At 41.6% G+C, this 19181-nt stretch overlaps 1 protein-coding gene and 1 long non-coding RNA gene across 9 annotated transcripts in view; one reads left to right on the top strand and one right to left on the bottom strand.

Moving 5' to 3' along the window:
* ATF7IP (activating transcription factor 7 interacting protein) overlaps positions 1 to 19181 on the top strand; it is a 170738-nt gene that overhangs the window by 39237 nt on the left and 112320 nt on the right. For 2 of the 7 annotated variants that reach the window (XM_075935135.1, XM_075935176.1), the window contains exon 1: positions 18489 to 18800. The exons of the other annotated variants lie outside the window; for them this stretch is intronic. The gene's annotated coding sequence lies outside the window, so the exon portion shown is untranslated. Of the gene's footprint in view, positions 1 to 18488; positions 18801 to 19181 lie in introns of those variants that run through there. 7 annotated transcript variants of the gene reach the window in all.
* LOC142830422 (uncharacterized) lies at positions 644 to 18561 on the bottom strand. 2 transcript variants are annotated; one of them, XR_012905645.1, is made up of 5 exons: positions 18485 to 18561; positions 7184 to 7545; positions 5615 to 5855; positions 5048 to 5216; positions 644 to 1833 (listed from the first exon to the last, which is right to left on the bottom strand). It is a non-coding gene; the product is annotated as an uncharacterized LOC142830422 (long non-coding RNA). The 2 variants fall into 2 exon arrangements; XR_012905647.1 differs by lacking the exon at positions 5048 to 5216.

The raw sequence follows: 19181 nt of genomic DNA on the forward strand, positions 1-19181 counted from the left end.
CATCTAGTGACCCAAACTGACATTAGGGTCCTATTTATGCTATGCATTTTTCAAACAAGAAGAATGTGATAATCCCTGCACTGAAGAGTTTCCATTCTTACATAGTGAAAACAACCCCTTGAGGGAGAGAATATAATGTGCAAGAAGAGTGAACAATATGATTATCTGCAATTGTCATGTTAGTCCCATAATTTTTTGTTGGTTTCTTTTAAAAAATGGGTTTTGTGGAGAAGGAAGTAAAGTAAGAAGAGGCAGGAGACTTTAAAGAATGAGAATTAAGATAAAGGAAAGAAGAAAGTGAGAAACGTTAGGTTGGAGGGCAGTTGAAGTGAAGAGACTGAGGGGAGGGAGTTAGAGAAAATAGTGTAAAAAAAAAAAAAAAAAAACCTACAGGAAAAATTTCCCAAAGTAAAAACTAGAGGGTTGGGAGGATGTGATGATTCCTTAGCATACTAGAATTGAAGAACCTGATTAAGCACTTGCCCTCAGTATGAAGAAACCTTTGTCTCTGCTAGGACTCAGCTCCCTAATGCCACAGGAAACACAACTGTCCCTCTTTAGTTCTATATAGGTCCCATTGTCTCTCCAGATTAGCGAAAGGCAAACTCCATCCATTCTAAGCCTCTCCCTGGTGTGTCCAGTCCTGCTCCATTGGACATACGCTATACACAGATCCACTGATTCCAAAGAAACAGTACATCCTAGCCCACCAGTTCTAGTTCCAATCACTGTTCTGCTTCACGCAGCACTTAGATATGTTTATAGTGAAATCAGTAATAGATTTATTTAACAAAGCGTAGATATTCAAAATAATAGTAGTGGAATAATTGGAAGCAAATGGCTTCATATAGAATAAAATCATAACTCATTCTAGAGCCTAGACTTAATGAAGATATTCTCATGTATAATAGTGTTGCACACCTGTGCTTTACAGCCAGGTAGGCTGTGACCCCTCCCCCCTTTTTTGCATGACAAACAAATGCTTTCAGCTTGTCTCCTTCCTGATAGATCCAAATGCTTTCAGCTTGTCTCTTGGAACTCCTTAGAATAATGCTTTCTTCTTATTCATAAACAGGACACTTCTTGCTGATTGTGAAATCCACAAGAGAGGAAAGCCATAGGAGTGGAAAAACCATTCTCTTGATTAGCATTAGGTTTGATATACAAAAGGACCTCTTTTGTTAAGTGGATAATACACGTATAACCAAAAGTTTCAAAGGGGTAGCTGGGTTAAATCTGTAACTAGAAAAATGTAAAAAACAACAAATAGTTTTGCAGCACTTTGGAGACTAACAAAAAATGTAGATTGTGTCATGAGCTTTCGTGGGCACAACCTACTTCAGGTGAATGGAGTTTAAGGGGTCCAGTTCTCAAATAGCACAGAGGTGGGAAGGGGGGGAGTAGGGAAAAAAGGGAGGGGGGAGAAATTGTCAATTAGTGTCCATCCTAAATGAAGAAATGGGTTGTGTCCACAAAATCTCATTATACTACCTACATTTTTTGCTAATCTCTAAGGTGCTGAAACACATATGACAAGTCAGGGAAATAAGTGTCTCTTGTCTCCTACCTGAAAGTAACCTATACAAGACATGTCATCTCCTGGTCACCTATCTTACCAAGACCTTAAGAACATAAGTTCTTTGAGTGATGTCCCCAGGAGGTGTAGGTGTAGGGGTCGTCCCAGCACTGCGGATTGGAGGCTTTGATAGCAGTAGTCAGACAGATCATGCATATGCAGTCAGCGTCCCGTGTCTTTCTCTCGTGTGCGGTCCGGCTCCTGCCTTTCCTTCATTACCACCCTTGGTCGTAGATGGAAAGAGCTCTTCTCAACGGCTACACAAAGAATTTAAAAATTACCACTTTATTCTTACATAGTGTATATAGTTAGTTCTTGTTCTATTGTTAGTTAATTGGTTTAAAAAAAAAAAACCCTTCCCCATTTACTTTCTCTCACCAAAAAAAAAAAAAAAAAAAAAAAAAGAGAAAGATAAGAGGACGAAAATAAAAGGAGATTTGAGGTATGTCAACAGACCTTCCTCCTATGACGCCTGCATCACCATACTTCAAGAAATATGCGTGGTGCTGGGAAGCCATGCTGGCCTCAGACGGGCACTCGACTTGCATTCGATGCCTCTGAGAGGCCCATGTGCCACAAAAATGTTCTCATTGCTGCAAGCTCACTGTGAGAGCTCGTTGAGATAGGGAAATACATTTACATATGGTCCTCTTCAACAAGGCATTGTAGCCTCCTGACACCTTAGCAGAAAAAAATTTGCCAGACGCTCATAGGGCCTCAAAACTCAGGGCTTCTTCCCCAATGGTGGGAGTCTGCCCTAAAAAAGCGCTCGTCGCCAACGTGCTCCTTTCCATCTGTACTAGTGAATAAAGCAACGACCCCGGATAAGCCCAGTACTTCTGGCACCGTAGAAGCATGGTCAATGGCAGGCTTGGACCCTAAGGGTTGGCACTGGGCTCAGTCAGTGCTGCAACAGATGAAGCTTTCAGTGCCGACTGCTGTAAATCCTCATCAGCACCAGCAGCTGCACAGACCAGTCAGCCGGCACTGACCTTGGCACTGCAACCTCTCTCCCCAACTCCATCCTTTCCAACATACTTCCCCGGCACTGATCGCAGAGCATGCATTGCCGCCACTGAGGAAGGCACAGGCAAAATCGCACAGACCTATCAGTCCCAGTCCTCCCCCAACCTTCTCACCAGAACCGTCTCGCCAATGACAGCAGGGTCTCTGTTGCTACATTGATCTCCTCCACTTTTACCACCGACGGTGGGGTGGGCATATCAAACCTATCATCCACGATATATGTCCCCCTCTTCTCCTCCTTCATCAAGAGGTTCTGTGACTCTCCATTCGCCAATCATGTTGATCCGTGAGAGGCATTGGGAGGAACATAGGAGTGTCTACTCTTCCAGGTAGCTCTCCCTTATGTATCAATACCATGGTCACCACAGGTACTACTTCGATTGTCCTTGCTGTTTGTACTACAGCCGACAATACTACCATTCCTCAAGACATTGGTCCCCCTGCTGTTATCGATCCAGCCACAGCCGGCATGACTCACCTCCTCCAACCACATCGACACAACATCAAGACACCCCTCCCTTCACATCACTCAGAAGAGGGACAAATCTCTGACCCTGATGATCAACAATTGGACACATCACGAACAGCTCAATCCTCCTCACCAGACAAGGCTGTTATTCCGAGTGATACATCCCCTCCTGACAACATTAAGGCACTCCAGGAACTATTCAAAAGAGTGGCTGCTAGCCAAGAGGCACAGCTACCATAGGTCCAGGAGAAACAATACTGTCTCCTTTGCAGCCATCCCAGCGGGCAAAGATTGCATTGCCAGTCAATGAGGTGATCTGAAGAGATATGGCAGACCCCTGCCTTTGCGCCCCCGACTAATAAGAGGGCTGACAAAAAATATTTTGTGCCGACCAAGGGCTCTGAATTCTTATTTTCCACATCCACATACAAACTCCTTGGCCATTGATGACGCCTAACAGAGGGCAAAAGTCCCTCAGTATAAGAGTGCCTCAGGAGAAAAGGACAATAAACGAATGGACCTCTTCAGCAGGAAGGTATATTCTGTCTCCACACTGAAACTATGCATAGCCAATTATGCAGCTGTTATCAAACCATAATTTCGATAACTACACCAAGCTGACGGCATTGATGGTGCACTTGCCAGACGCCAGGAAGCCAATTTTAAAATCTATCATGCAGGAGGGCTACACCATGGCCAGGGCGGGACTGCAAATTGCCATGGACGTGGTGGACATGGCAGCTCAATGATCTCAAGGAGATCATCATGGCTGCAGAATGCAGGAGTCCCATGTGCGCTCCAAAATAAGGTGGAGGACCTCCTGTTCAACAAACAGAAATTATTTGCCGAGAAAACAGATGAGGTCCTCCACTCCAGCAAGGATTCGAGAACCACCCTTCGAACCGTAGGCATGTACACGCTGCCATTCCACTGCAAAAAATAAACGCTTTTCCAAAGGCGTTATGATTTCTCTTATCCAAGGTATCAGCAATGCCTGTTCGATCAACACCAACGAACAAGGCGGAGACCACAAAAGAAGCGTCAACAAAATAATCATCAACCCACTCAGTCTGTGACCAGGCAGAATGTTTGACAACCTGGTCAAGGGCCTGCAAAACCCCAACACGATAGAACAACCCAATCGTGTAACTGCCATCATCGACTCAAACCCTTTTATCATCAATGGGCAAGCATCACCACTGACTGGTGTATCTTGGAGATTGTGATGACAGGATACACCATCCCTTTCATCTCCATAACTCCATCCTTCCCACCTGCCCCGTCCCTCTTCAGGGACCCCTCTCTCAAGCACTATTTACAATGCAAAGTCCAAAGGCTCCTCGATATCGGAGCAGTGGAACCAGTGCCATGAGAGTTCACGGGCAGAGGTTTCTATTCCAATTAGTTCCTCACTCAGAAGGAAATAGGAGGATGGAGGCCTATACTTGATCTTCGGAGACTCAACTGATACTTATGGAAGCAGCACTTCAAGAAGGTGATGCTTTCAGCCATAATTCTGGCATTAGATCAAAGGGATTGGTTTGTGGCCCTCGATCTTCAGGACACTTATTTTCATCTGTCCATCCACCCTGCCCACAGAAGACTTCTTCATTTTGTGGTCGGAGAATACCATTACCAGTATCGTGTTTTACCCTTCAGACTCGCGTCAGTCCCGAGAGTTTTCTCCAAAATCCTTGCAGTTGTGGCCACTTACCTTCAACGTCAGGGCATAGTGATTTTTCCTTACCTCAATGATTGCCTGATAAAGGGACCATCCAAGGATGAAACCTCATTCATGGTTTGTCACACAGACAACTTTCAAATCTTTAGAGGTGGTTGTAAACCTCCAGAAATCAACCCTGCAGCCAACACAAGATCTAGAGTTCATTGGGGGCACATTTGGATTCTGTGATGGCAAGAGCATACTTACCCGTGCAGAAGTATCAAGCAATACAGGACCTTGTTGCAATACTTACCTTGAGCCCGACAGTTCCGGTCCTGACGTGTCTACAGCTCATGGGCCAAATGGCAGCTACGACTTTGTTGTCCACCATGCAAGACTCCACTTCCGTTGCTTCCAACAGTGGTTAGCGTCGGTGTACGTCCCCTCAAGGCATCACGTTACCGAACAAGTTGTGCCAACACCTGCGGTAATATCCTCACTAAAATGGTGGACCAACCCACACAACCTTCTTGCAGATGTTCCTTTTCACCAACCTCAGCCCTCAGTGCAAATCACCACAGATGCCTCATCGATGGGCTGGGGCACCCACATGAACAACCCATCTGTACAGGGGACTTGGACACAGGTGGAGACGACTCTCCACATCAACATCCTAGAGCTCAGGGCTGTATTCAACGGTGCAAACACTTCAGGACACACATTTCCGGCATCACAACCGGAATCCTCACGAACAATGTTGCCACTATGTATTATATAAGCTGCCAGGGTGGGGCCTGGTCCCATGCCCTATGTATGGAAGCAGTGCGCCTGTGGAATTGGTGCATTCGCAACAATGTCACACTCACAGCGTTGTACTTACCGAGAGACAACAACATCACTATGGATGCCCTCAGCAGACAGTTTGCACCACATCATGAGTACTCCAGCAAATCTTCATTCTCTGGGGATTCCCATGAATAGATCTGTTTGCATCCTGGGAGAACTCCAAATGCAGACATTCTGTTCCAGAGTTGGGATTGGCAGGGACTCATTGGGCAACACCTTTCTCCTCAGTTGGTCAGGCCCCCTTCTGTAAGCCTTCTTGCCCATTACACTTGTTCCTAGGGTGATACAGAAAATCAGAAGGGACAGAGCAAGGGTGATCATGATAGCACCCTCATGGGCTCGCCAACCATGGTTTCCTTTTCTTTATCAAATGTCTCTTCAACCACCTTGTCTCCTTCCAATTCTCCCCAACCTACTAACTCAGCACCACGGGACTCTGCTCCATCCACAACTCCATGTTCTCTGATTGACAACATGGCTCCTCGATGGTTCTTGAATACTGAGGACTTTTGCTCGTCCCTGGTGAAGTATATACTTCTACACAGCCAGAGCGAGTCTACTAAGACAACCTATACGTACAAGTGGCACAGGTTCACTGCCTGGTGCACAGAAAAACGGGTAGACCCATATAGCGCACCACTGCATGATGATCTAGAATATGTCCTTTCCTTGCACTGCACGGGGTTGGCTATGCCCTCATTAAAAGTAGACTTAGTGGCCGTCACTGCTTTCTGTCAGCCTATACATGGGGAGTCCATATTTGCGCATTTTATGCTTCCTCAAGGGTTTAACTAACCTTAATCCTCCGCATAGGCCCCCCTCCACTGCCGTGGGAGTTGGACCTCGTTCTAGATACCCTCACCAGTCCACCTTTTGAGCCACTGGTGACAGTGTCTTTATCGATGTTGACTATGACAGTTACCTTTCTACTGGCAATTACTTCTGCCTGTTGAGTTAGCGAACTAGCAGCCCTATTGGTGGTGCCACCTTACGCTGTCTTAAGCAAACATGGTGTGATCTTACGTCCACATTCAACCTTTGTTCCCAAAGTCTGCTCTCAATTTCATACTAACAAACCAATTGTCCTTTCAGTTTTTTTCAAAACCTCATGCTTCCATGCAAAAAGTAGTATTACATACCCATGACATATGTCAAGCATTGGCATTCTATATCCAGAGGACTCAAACCTTTAGAAAGTCGCAATGTCTTCTGTTATCCCTTGCGGATCGATCCAAGGGTTATTCTTTATCATCTCAATGCATATCAAACATGATAGTGGACTGCATTAAGAAATGTTATGCTATCCAAAACAAACCACTTCCAACAACTCCCAGAGCTCATGCCACAAGAGCCGTCTCCACTTCCACAGCATTCCTCAAGGGAGTTCCCTTTATGGACATTTGCCGTTCAGCCGCCACCTTTATGAAACATTACGCTATTTTACAGCATTGGGCCTCGGACTCAGCAGTAACCTCATCGGTGCTTTCCGCAGCTATTAAGCCATGACTCCCGAGACCCTCCATCCAGTCATTCTGAACACTGCTGTACAGTCACCTACAGCGGAGCACCCACAGAGACATCACTTGAAGAAGAAGATACTCACCTTATGCAGTTATGATGGTTCTTCGAGATGTGTCCCCCTGTAGGAGCTCCACTACCGTCCCTGCTTCAGAGTCCCTGTGTTGTCTATCTTTGAGATTTTTCAGGCAGATGAGAGGAACTGGTAGGAGCGAGACTGCACACGACAGAAAGGCATGAACATGCGAGATGCTGACTGCGCATGCATGGTCCAGCCGACTATTGCTATCAAAGCCTCTGATCTGTGGTGCCAGGACAAGCCTGACACCTATAGTGGAGCGCTCACAGGGACACACATCTCTCTGCTCCTGCTGTCTGGCCTAGATGTTTCTGAGATGAGCCAATGTGCTCTGGTTTTCCACCTCATGTAGTAGGGCCAGCCTGAACCTTTGGAAAATGAGTGACATAAAAATGAGACGTTAAAAAGCTAATAATGTAGTGAGCCTTTTTTATATGTATACAGGCAGTCCCCAACTTACGAATGGGTTATGTTCCGAACACCTGGTCGTAACTCGATTTGGTCGTAAGTCAGAAATACCCTTAAACATGCTGCCTGCGTTGTTCGAAAAACTTGACGTACATGGTTCAAAACTCGAAAATATTATAATGGGGTTAATGGAAGGATGGTCGTAAGTCGGTGTGTTCGTAAGTTGGGAAGTGGCTGTAGTGGGTAGCACTGAAAACTATTGAGCATTGTGAGGCTCACAACATCAGGTGAACAGGGAGAAAATATCCAGTCACCAAGATTTTTTTGTAAAAGTAGAACAAAAGCTTAGTTTCTTCAAAACAGGAATGGGTAATAGTACTGGATTTCAAAATCAATGTAATGCTGGTAGAATGAATGTTTGGGTTAACATAGTGCATGTGGAAGAGCCTCCTAATTCTCCAAGATCAAGACTAGAATAATAAAATACTAGATCTGGAAGGGACCTCGAGAGGTCATCAAGTCCAGTCTCTTGCCTTCACAGCAGGACAAAACACCATAGATGTCTATCTAACCTGCTCTTAAATATGTCTAGAGATGGAGATTCCGCAACCTCCCTAGTCAACTTATTTCATCTGGTGTTTAACCACCTTGACAGTTAGGAAGTTTTTCCTAATGCCCTACCTAAACCTCTCTTGCTGCAATTTTAAGCCCATTGCTTCTTGTTCTATCAGAGGCCAAGGAGAACAGTTTTTCTCTCTCTTCCTTGTTGACACCCTTTCAGATACCTGAAAACTGCTGTCACGCTCCCTCTCAGCTTTCTATTTTCCAAACTAAACAAGCCCAATTTTTTCTGTCTTTCCTCATAGCTCATCTTTTCTACACCTTTAATCATGCTTGTTGCTATTCTTTGGACCTTCTTCATTTTTTCCAAATCTTTCTTGAAATGTGGTGCCCAAAACTGGACACACTACTCCAATTGAGGCCTAATCAGCGCAGAATAGAGCGGAAAAATGATTTCTTGTGTCTTGCTCACAACACTCCGGTTAACGCATCCCAGAATCATATTTGCACCTTTTTGCAAGTGTCACACTGCTGACTCATTTAGCTTGTAGTCCACTATGACTCCTAGATGCCTTTTTGCATTTGCTTCCCATTCTGTATGTGAGAAACCGATTGTTCCTTCCTAGATGGAGTACTTTGTATTTGTCTTTATTAAACTTTATCCTGTTCACCTCAGGCCATTTCTCCAATTTGTCCAGATCGTTTTGAATTATGACCCTATCCTCTGAAGCAGTTGCAAGCCCTCGCAGCTTGGTATCATCTGCAAACTTAATATGCATGCTCTCTGTGCCATATAGGACTTGTTATCCTATTTTAAAAAAAGTTATCAGATTGGTTTGACATGATTTGTCCTTTACAAATCGATGTTGGCTGTTACCCAACCTCTTTATTATCTTCCAGATATTTGCAAATGAATTCCTTAATTATTTGCTCTATTATCTTCCATGACACATTTGTTAAGATGACTGGTCTGTCATCTGGGTGGTGGTTCTTCTTTTCCTTTTTATAGGTGGGCACCATATTTCCCTTTTACAGTCTTCTGGAACCTCGCCCCACTTCCGTGACTTTTAAAGATGATAGGTAAAGGCTCAGATACCTCCTTTATCAGCTCCTTAAGTATTCTAGGATGCAATTCATCAGGCCCTGGTAACTTGATGACATCTCACTTTTCTAGTTCATTTTTTAACTTGCTTTTTTTTTAAACTTCAAAACTAGGGGTGGGGAGCTTCAGACAGCCCCTGAGGCTTTCCCCTCCCCCAGCATTGGGGAACCCTTGCTGATGCTCCAGCACCCCTGCTGCCTTGCTGCAGGACTGGAGCACATAAAACCTACTAGCCTGGGCAACCCTGGGCTCTGTTCTGTGATGGGAATATGGGGAGTGTCTTTCTCCTTCTCAGGCAGGAGCCACATCAGTCAGGTGTGTGTGCTTTTTTTCTTGTGTGTGGCCCCTTACTAATTTGTCCCATCTTTGTCATAGTTGTGTTTATTTACTTTGGGCAGGCACTGTTTTTCTTTGTTTTTGTTTTTGTCCAGCTAGCTCTTTGCTTATCAAATGCAACCATGACCTCGCTAAGTGGAAACAAATCCACAAATTTTACCTGATAACTATTTGCAGAGGCAACCATTCAAATTGACCGTACTTTCTCTTAACTTTATGAAATGCTTTTGTTTCATTATTATTTGAAAAATATAACCAGAATAGTTGGATATTTATAGCAGGCAGTAGCAAATAGACTTGCATTTCTTTGATTTGTTTTTTGCTATAGATTATGGTTAAATGCGGATTATAGAACATTCTAGAACTGAGTGAATCATATCCGGCAAAGTCTTATGTTTGCAGGCATTTACTGTTAAAATGAGGCATTAATGAAAGAGAACTGATGGTTATTGAGAAACAGGTTCAGTTCCCTTCTGTGTCTAAGATTTCTTGTGTGATTTTAGGCTTTGTCTACACTGCCAATTGAGCAACAAAACTTTTGTCATGCACAGATACTTAACCCCACTAGCTCCCAAAAGACGAAAGTTTTTCTGTGGCAAGTGGCAATGATAAGTGCTTTGTCAGCAGGAGTGCTCTCCTGTTGTCTTCCCAAATCCATGCTCAGAGAGAATGGAAATATTTTGTCTGGAAAAGTGATAGCAATCAGCATTTACTCTGTTCTGTGCCTTAGTTCTCCATATCCAAGATAGGGATAATAGTACTTCTCTGTATCATAGGGGTGTGGCGGAGGTACATACATTCAAGATTGTCAGGCACTGAGATAATGACAGTAATGAGAGAGAATGTGAAAATGTAACCATTTGCATGGTTAACTGATCAGAGGCAGCAGTGTGGGAGCTGGCTTTTAAGCAAGCTCCCCATGGGCTCTGGCTCCTATGGAGCTGGCTCCACTGTCCCTCTCCCACCTCCGCCCCCCCGGCCTCTGTATGACTGACTCTCCGACTGCCCCTCCCTGCAGGGGGTGAGTTACATGAGAGTTATAAGACATTTTCACCAGTTACATGATTACGCAATTAAACTCATTTTAACTTCCCTAGTAATGAGGGAGTTTGGGGAGATAAGTAGCTAAAATAGATTAAGTAAATATAACTTCAGGAAGGACACAATTACTTATACCAAGCACATAGAATTTCAAAGAGATATTTCCCTTCCTCCCCACCTCAATCATAAATATTTTAAATCTTTCAATCTTAACTTCTGTAGACTTTTATTCTTAGAGAAAACTGTGTGTCTACATTTTTTTCTGACCATTTATATTTCATCTGAGATTGACCTTGGTAGGAAAATTTCACTGATATTTTGTATAAACTGGAATGTTTCTTTGCCTTCACAGCTCCTATCAGTGCCACATTCTAATTTGGTGTAGGAATGCCTGCTTATATCTGATACAGAATTTGGTGTCCTGTGTACCACGTTCCTTGTCTCTGTGATATCAAAGAGCATCTGCAATCAGTGAGATCAAAAGGGATGATGCTGAGATTTTGGTCTTTGTATGATTTAACTCAATGAAACCTAACAATTTTAGTAGAGGTGTTCAAAAAGTCTGTATAATTTCTTGCTTTTATGACTCAAGTTGTGGCTTTGGTCTAGGGATGTAATAGTGTAGTCGATTAACCGATAAGCAAAAGCTTATAGGTTAATGCTATAGACTATACACATTTCCCCCAACCCCCACCCCTCCCCAAAACCAGTACATTTTTGAGCAGGCTGGCCTGCATCCTGGCTCTCACTGGGTGTGGGACCTACCCCTGCTGTGGCTCTGCATTTAAAGTGTATTAAGAGCTGGGTGGGCAGACATTAGAAGTGTATTAGGAGCCCGGCTCAGTTCTAGTTCACACCAGATCCGGGAGCTCAGACAGGGGCTGCTGCCACCCCGCACTCCTGCCTCTTTATCAGAGGTAGCAGCACAGGGCAACAAGCAGCTGGTCCGCAAGAGGAGCTGGTTTTTAAACTGGGTCCCCTTGCGGACTAGCTCCTGCCTGGCATCCTGCACTGCTGCTGGCCCCACCCCCAGGGACTATAGAATAGTCAACTAACCAATAAGAAATTATGAGGTTATTCGACTATTCAATTAACTGATATTTAACATTCCTACTCTGATCACCAGGAAAAAGTGAAGGTAATCTAATTTGTTACTATAGTAATAGAGATTTGGACTACTGCACCCAAAAGATCTTTGATCTCCTATCTCACTGTTTGAGGGCTATGTGTCTAGAATGAACACACAGGAAATTAGTTACTAGATTTTTTTTTTTTTTTGTGGGTCAATTTTTTCTTGGGAGATTTATTATATTGTCATTATTACTGTATCTTTTCAGTCGACTTAAGGCAAGATTAGCCTGGCCACCTCAATATGCCAGGTTTGAATTTGATTCTTTCTTGTCCCTTACCTTTTAGGGACTTTTACTCCTGTTCTATACTTAATTTTCAGAAGTAAATTTAATCTCTGAATCAAGGAATTGAACGGTGACATGGTATACAGGAACTTTTTAGCGTATTTCTTAGATATGCATTTAAATGAAGGCAGCAAATTATGGCTCTGACTGCATTTTACCTTTTGCAAATGTGCCACAGTTTTGAAGGGAGATACTGAGCTGTCGAGTATAAACCATGCAAGGCATTTGGTTTTAGTGACCTAATTCAGTTTTGCTAATGCACATATGGTTTCTTTTGTTTAATTACAATTATTTTTCTGGTTTTCTCTAATGACAGAAGAGGTCAATAAGATCTGTTCATGTACCAATAATAATTGAAAAATGTTTTTTTTTAAATATACTGTAGTTATAAGTGTATATTAAAGTTGTAAAAGTGTTTTGAGTTTCTAGATGGTATAAATCCTGAAGGAGCACTATTTACTGTTAGTTCTCATCATGACTGACAATATTTGATCATCAGGAGCGAACAAACACATGAATTCTGAGAACTATGTCTGTACAAGACTTAATTATCCCAAGGCTAAGGTATTTCAAGAATCAGTAGCTATGCTCCATTTAGCAAACTTAAACATTGCTATTTTTTAGCAGTCTCTTCTCTTTTCATTGATGCAATCCTGATTTTCTGTAATGGGTATTTTGACAGAAACTCCATGTTTTGTTTGAAGTAGTTGGATGTCAGATGGACCATCCAGTACAGTTACGGGCTATAGTAAATCATGCTTTCTTCTCAACACTTTTCCATGTGTATTTAAAATAGAATTTAAACTGATTTTATTTTTGGCAGTCCATATACATGTTGAGAACCTTATTTCAGAAATGTTACAATGTTTATATTATAATCAGGATGTATCATAGAATCATAGGACTGGAAGGGACCTCAAGAGGTCATCGAGTCCAGCCCCCCGCCCTCAAGGCAGGACCAAGCTCTGTCTACACCATCCCTGACAGATGTCTATCTAACCTGTTCTTAAATATCTCCAGAGAGGGAGATTCCACCACCTCCCTTGGCAATTTATTCCAATATTTGACCACCCTGACAGGAATTTTTTCCTAATGTCCAATCTAAACCTCCCTTGCTGCACTTTAAGCCCATTACTCCTTGAGGGCTTAGAGGAGGAACAAATTTTCTTCTTCCTCCTTGTGACACCCTTTTAGATATTTGAAAACCGCTATCATGTCCCCCCTTAATCTTCTTTTTTCCAAACTAAACAAGCCCAGTTCATGAAGCCTAGCTTCATAGGTCATGTTCTCTAGACCTTTAATCATTCTTGTCGCTCTTCTCTGTACCCTTTCCAATTTCTCCACATCTTTCTTGAAATGTGGCGCCCAGAACTGGACACAGTACTCCAACAGAGGCCTAACTAGTGCAGAGTAGAATGGCAGAATAACTTCACGAGTTTTGCTTACAACACACCTGTTGATACAACCTAGAATCATATTTGCTTTTTTTGCAGCAGCATCACACTGTTGACTCATATTCAACTTGTGGTCCACTATGACCCCTAGATCCCTTTCCGCCATGCTCCTTCCTAGACAGTCGCTTCCCATCTTGTATGTATGGAACTGATTGTTCCTTCCTAAGTGGAGCACTTTGCATTTCTCTTTATTAAACTTCATCCTGTTTACCTCTGACCATTTCTCTAACTTGCTAAGGTCATTTTGAATTATGTCCCTATCCTCCAAAGAAGTTGCAACCCCACCCAGTTTGGTATCATCTGCAAACTTAATAAGCGTACTCTCTATCCCAATATCTACATCATTGATGAAGAAGATATTGAACAGTACGGGTCCCAAAACAGACCCTTGCGGAACTCCACTTGTTATCCCTTTCCAGCAGGATTTAGCACCGTTAACAACAACTCTCTGACTACGGTTATCTGGGTATCTGGATTTAAGTGTGGGGGAACGTTTGAGTGGTGATTGAGGCAAAATTTAACTCCAAATTAAAATAAGCCAATTTTAATGTAATTAGAAATATATTTGTATAAATTTAATATACTAACTTTATAAAGCAGAAATGTATCCATGTAAACCATAAAAAAGCATTTATTAAAGGATAAAAATGTAGGTGCAACATTGGAGCAATAAAATCTTTCTAAAAAGGAAGGTGATATAAATTAAAAGTTTACCTTTTGTCGCAGTAAATGATAAATTTTAATAGGATTCAATAATTTTAAGTATGAATAAGATATGCAGCTACGTGAGTTTGAACGAAAAGATCCAAAGCAAATGAAGGTGTTTTTTGTTGTTGGAAGTTGACTGTTTATGCGGTTTGAGTAGCATTTATCTGCCCATCTATGTTGAGGGTCTCCCTCATCGTCTTCTGAAGAAACTGATTGATATACTCCACAGTCAAAAACAGCTACTAAATTAGACAGATCCATGATCTACTTCTTTACAGTAAATCCTCTCAGTGCTTCCAAGCAGTAAGAACTGTGAGTTACCATTTCACAGCTGGAACCAGCACTGTCCTATGCAGTTCTTCTCCTCTTTTAATGTTTGATCAATTAGATGTTTTGAGATCAAATATACCTCTTTGTATGGCAACTAAATCCATAATTCTGCTCAGGGAGGTCCCCACATCTATTACCATGGGCCTTCAGTTTACAATTATCACTGACAGCTGAGGAGAAACCATTGACCCTGAAGACTTAATAGTATTTAATTTTTCATTTTTTTTTCGCTTTGATGTCTACATTTATTTTAAATAATAAAAGTCGTAATTTAAATTGTCCAGAGAATGCAGAAATGTAAGTATTGGATGTCCTGTTTGGCTTACTCATGTTACTAGTAGCCATTTCGTTTAATGAAAGATGTGAACAACAATAAAATGTGTGACATGTGATTTCATATGTGTATTACTATCAAATTATAACCAGTTTTCTTGTGGACAAGACAGGGTACTGCTCCTCAATGAGAGTTGCTTCCTTGCAGCATTTCAGCTTTTAACCTTATGAAGTTTTGACAGTAATGCTGTACAAATAAAGGCAACTATTTTCTTTATAATGGGATGGAGATAATTTTGTTATTCTCCTACTAAAAAAGGAATGATTTTGACCAAATTTTGAAGAAAAAAAATCCTCCTCTACAAAATAACAGGCATGGAAGTTTTTTTGTTGTTGCTTAGAACAAAAAGACTTCTGAAAGTGGCTGTTCAATGTACAGCAGTGATCAAAAAGGGAAATAAAACATTTGCATTTCTAAAAATGTGCTAGAAAAAATACTTAGATGCCGTGGATTCTGTTGGGAACCTCAAGCGTGGCTTTCCTCAGCGGAGGCCAATATGGCCTGCTAGGCTAATTGATCTTGATAGCATGTTGGTGGGGATGAGAATCAGATGCTTTATTGGACTCTATTAGGCTTCTTTGGATTGGCTTCTCCTGGGTTTAGAGGAGATGGAGATTGGGGATAGTCTCAGGTGCCAAAAAGAATTATCACACTGGATTATCCAGATCTTCATAATATCTTCCTTTCCTTTCTTACATATTCTGACAAGCAATGAAACTGCTAACTAAATATGACCAATGATAAATTGTTACCATCTATTCAAATAGACGAGGCAGGCCTCACTTTTAGTTATTGCTTTAGGCTTTGCATTTGTAGGTATGTTACAACTGAGTCAGTTACAGTTGGCTTGAAGGGATCTTGGTAATCTATGAGCTGAAGACATTAAACGAAAGGTTAGAAAACAAGAAACCAGGATGAAAGAAGAAAGGTATTGGTACACTGTACTTCAGTGTACTAGCTCAATCAGAACCTGTTTTTGATTCCAGGGAAACATTCCGGCGTAAGGGAATTGCCAGAGTATAGAGAACACCGTCAGCTCAGGATTCCCACTATCTTGTCAAAACTCTCAGAAAGGTGGTTAATTGTACAGCTTTTTCTTTCATTGCTTAAGCAACATAATAGAGCCATTTTTTTGGTGTGAAATATTTACGCATTTCCTGTTTTCCTGTTTGCTCATCCTCGGTCTTTTTACTAGTTGTGACTGTAGAATTTGCTTTGTTTCACGGTTAGGCTGCAGTAGTGGCTGTTTGTTTTGAAGTGAGTTGAATGAGATGGATTTTCATGGCAGCAAAAATAAAATATTTGGCCACTCATTGACTTCAGAATATTTAACCAGTAATGCATGTTATTAGTTCAGCCACATCTTACCCAACTCTATTCTTGAGACTGTTGATTTCTTATTGCTTTAGACATTTATTAGAAAGTGATTTTTTAGCATTATAGAAACATGCAGCGTCTGTCATTAGCCAAGGCCATTGTTCAGGCTAATAAGTTGAAGAGCTGGCACTGAAAGTGTTTAACTTATCCTTTGCCTTTAGTAGTAAAAAGAAAACAAAACTGGTTAGCTATACTTTCCAAGCTTTTCTGATAGCAGTTAGCATTTACAGACTAAATATTTTCAGTCAATCAGCTGCTTCTTTTCGGGGTAAAGAACCACATCAGCCAATAAAAATTACAAAGTAATTGAGACCTACTTTTCAATAGAAAGTGGCTTAGCAAATTTTTATGACATTAGGTATAGAATGAAACCTGTTTTATCAACCATAAGTAATAATTTTGTCAGTGATACGTATTTTTCCCAACATTTATTAAAGAGTTAGTTTCCTAATATTCATGTTGCTTTTGTCTTCCTTTTTAGTAGAACTGAATACCTCATTTAGATCATGTACTTCCATATTTATTCTGTGTTGCTTGGGTCCTTAAGGAGGGTCTCAGGGAAGGGGGCTGAGGGTATGGGGGGTGCAGGAGTTCAGGATTGAGGGAGTGAGGAGGGGCTTTGCGCAGGGGACTGTGTATGTGAGTAGGGGGGGGGGGGGCTGAAGCCCTTTCCCTCAAGATTTGTACCAGAGCTGCTTCCCCTTCTGTTCCTGTAAGGGTGTGAGAGCAAAGTGCACATCTCATCTGCCCCTGGAAGCTCCCCAGTCAGAGTGCGGAATGCAGAAAGCTGTGCACTTTCCCCTGGCTCCCTGATGAAGGGGAATAGTCAGCAATGTCCCAGTACAACTCCTGGGCCAGGGGAGAGGGGAGTTGAGCTTCATCCCTCCCGCCTTCCCTAAAAGGCATCTGGTGGGGATGGGAGGCTCAGGGCTGGGGCAATGCCAGATTAACTCTTAGCCAGCCCCTTTTATCTGCCTGGTGATAGTTTCTTTTCTGTATGATTTTATGAGAAGCAATCCCATTCCAGGCATGTCCCATTTTTCTGGCACAGTCAAGCCCTTATGTTGCTTTAAGTTATGAGAGGAAGCCGTATACCAAATTTGGTGGTCTTAACTCTCAGTTCTTAGGATGAGTTCTTGAACAGACAAACTCTCTAATATAGTAGATTGATTAATGATTCAGCTCTGTGGAAGGGTCACAAACAATTAACCGTTCTGTGTTCTATCTACATGATAGCAACCATCTGTGGTTGCAAAAATAAATCAGTAGTAAAAACAAAATAAAATTCCTAGCTTAACTCATACAACATAGAGGACAGTGTGCAAGTGTTTTCATGTGTATGTCCATATGTACATATACATAATAATTTGGCAGCAAAATCAATGAAAATCGGATTGTTGATTTTACTTTATCTTGGGGGCATGGCAGGAGGTCTCCAGCAAACCTTTGTGAATTTTGATATTTGCTCTACGTAGAGTAATTTCAGAAAATATATTTGCAGAAACTTAAAAATTTCTTGCCAAAAGACTGTGTGTGTGTGTGTGTGTGTGTGTGTGTGTGTGTGTGTGTGTGTGTAAATAAACGTTTTCTTCGGTGTTAAGGCTGTTCATCATGCTGAACTCTTTAAAAGAAGAATCCTGTAGTCTGAAATGTGTGCTATTGCTGTATCTTTGCAGGCTAGTGGTGGTCTTAGCAGAAAGATAATTTACAAGGTAGGAATAAAATTTTAATTTCAGGGATGCCACAGTCCAATATGAATGATGGTCACAGTCACCTCTAGGATATCGTATTGTCCCATTTTATCCGTAATGTTACCAAATTAAACAGACAAGGGTAAGTGATATAACATAAGTTTCTGTTCACATCCATTTGCATCTCACACCCATTAATAATGAGAAACGAGAGAGGAGGAATATCAACATATATGGCAGATTATAACTATGAAAATGCCATTCATTTTTTTGTTTGCTTGAATGTAGTGGGGGTGCTTTAATAAAATGCTTAATGAAAATGACTAGTTGAGTTTGGCTTTTTTTGAAACTAATTTTCCCTTTCATAAAAAAGCAGAAAAGCATTAGAAATATGTATTATGTCCTATATAAGATCCTTGCCTTCAGTGAAATATTTGAAGACTGTGACACCCTTCCATTTCTTGTATTTGCAGAGAAGTTGCTTATTTGTCTGCTGCATAGCTAGAGTTACAGGTATAAACATTGTTTTGGAAAGATGTATTGTACTTACATATGTGTATAGTTTTGCAAATTGAGAGGCATCATGGGCTGGCTTGTAGTCTGCTCCCATTTTCACTCCCATTTAAGCTCTCAGCCCAGTGTATTGATTCTATTTTCAGCTTGTTGCCAGGCAGATTTTTCTATTACTATTTCTTGTTGCTCAGCCTCCAGCGTCTGATAGGTGTATGCAAATTAATCTTCAGCAGCCAACCAGAGGGGTTATGCAAATCTCCACTCAGTCCTGTGACATCAGACTAGTCAAGTATAGTTTCTGTTGCTCGGAGAGCTGATAAGGTGGCAACATGGCTGCAGGGGGCTTTCTTTGGGTATGTTTTTACATTTTAAAAAGATGTAATTATTTAATGCAAAGGTAAACAAATGGATTCCCTGCAAAGAAAAATCAATCTTCAAGTTTTAGTTACAGGAAATAAAACATTTTGTTCCTTCAGAACTTGAAGTTTTGCCTCCTTGAATTAGATTTGATGGATTTGGTGTGTTCAGTAGTAACCTGTATCTGTGGCAGGGCATAAGTGACCAGGTGTGCAGTAAGCAAGCAGGCAAACAAAATAAACCCCAGCAGGTGTATATCATCTCTCTACAGAAAGCAAATCTTCCCTAGAGGAAAAACAAGCCTAGTATATTTATAGCATATTAAAGTTCAATTTCACAAAAATGCAAACAAATGCTCTTTTAGGTGTATTTTCAAA

Source organism: Pelodiscus sinensis, chromosome 1, assembly GCF_049634645.1.
Source record: "Pelodiscus sinensis isolate JC-2024 chromosome 1, ASM4963464v1, whole genome shotgun sequence".
In the NCBI taxonomy this organism is placed as follows: domain Eukaryota; kingdom Metazoa; phylum Chordata; order Testudines; family Trionychidae; genus Pelodiscus; species Pelodiscus sinensis.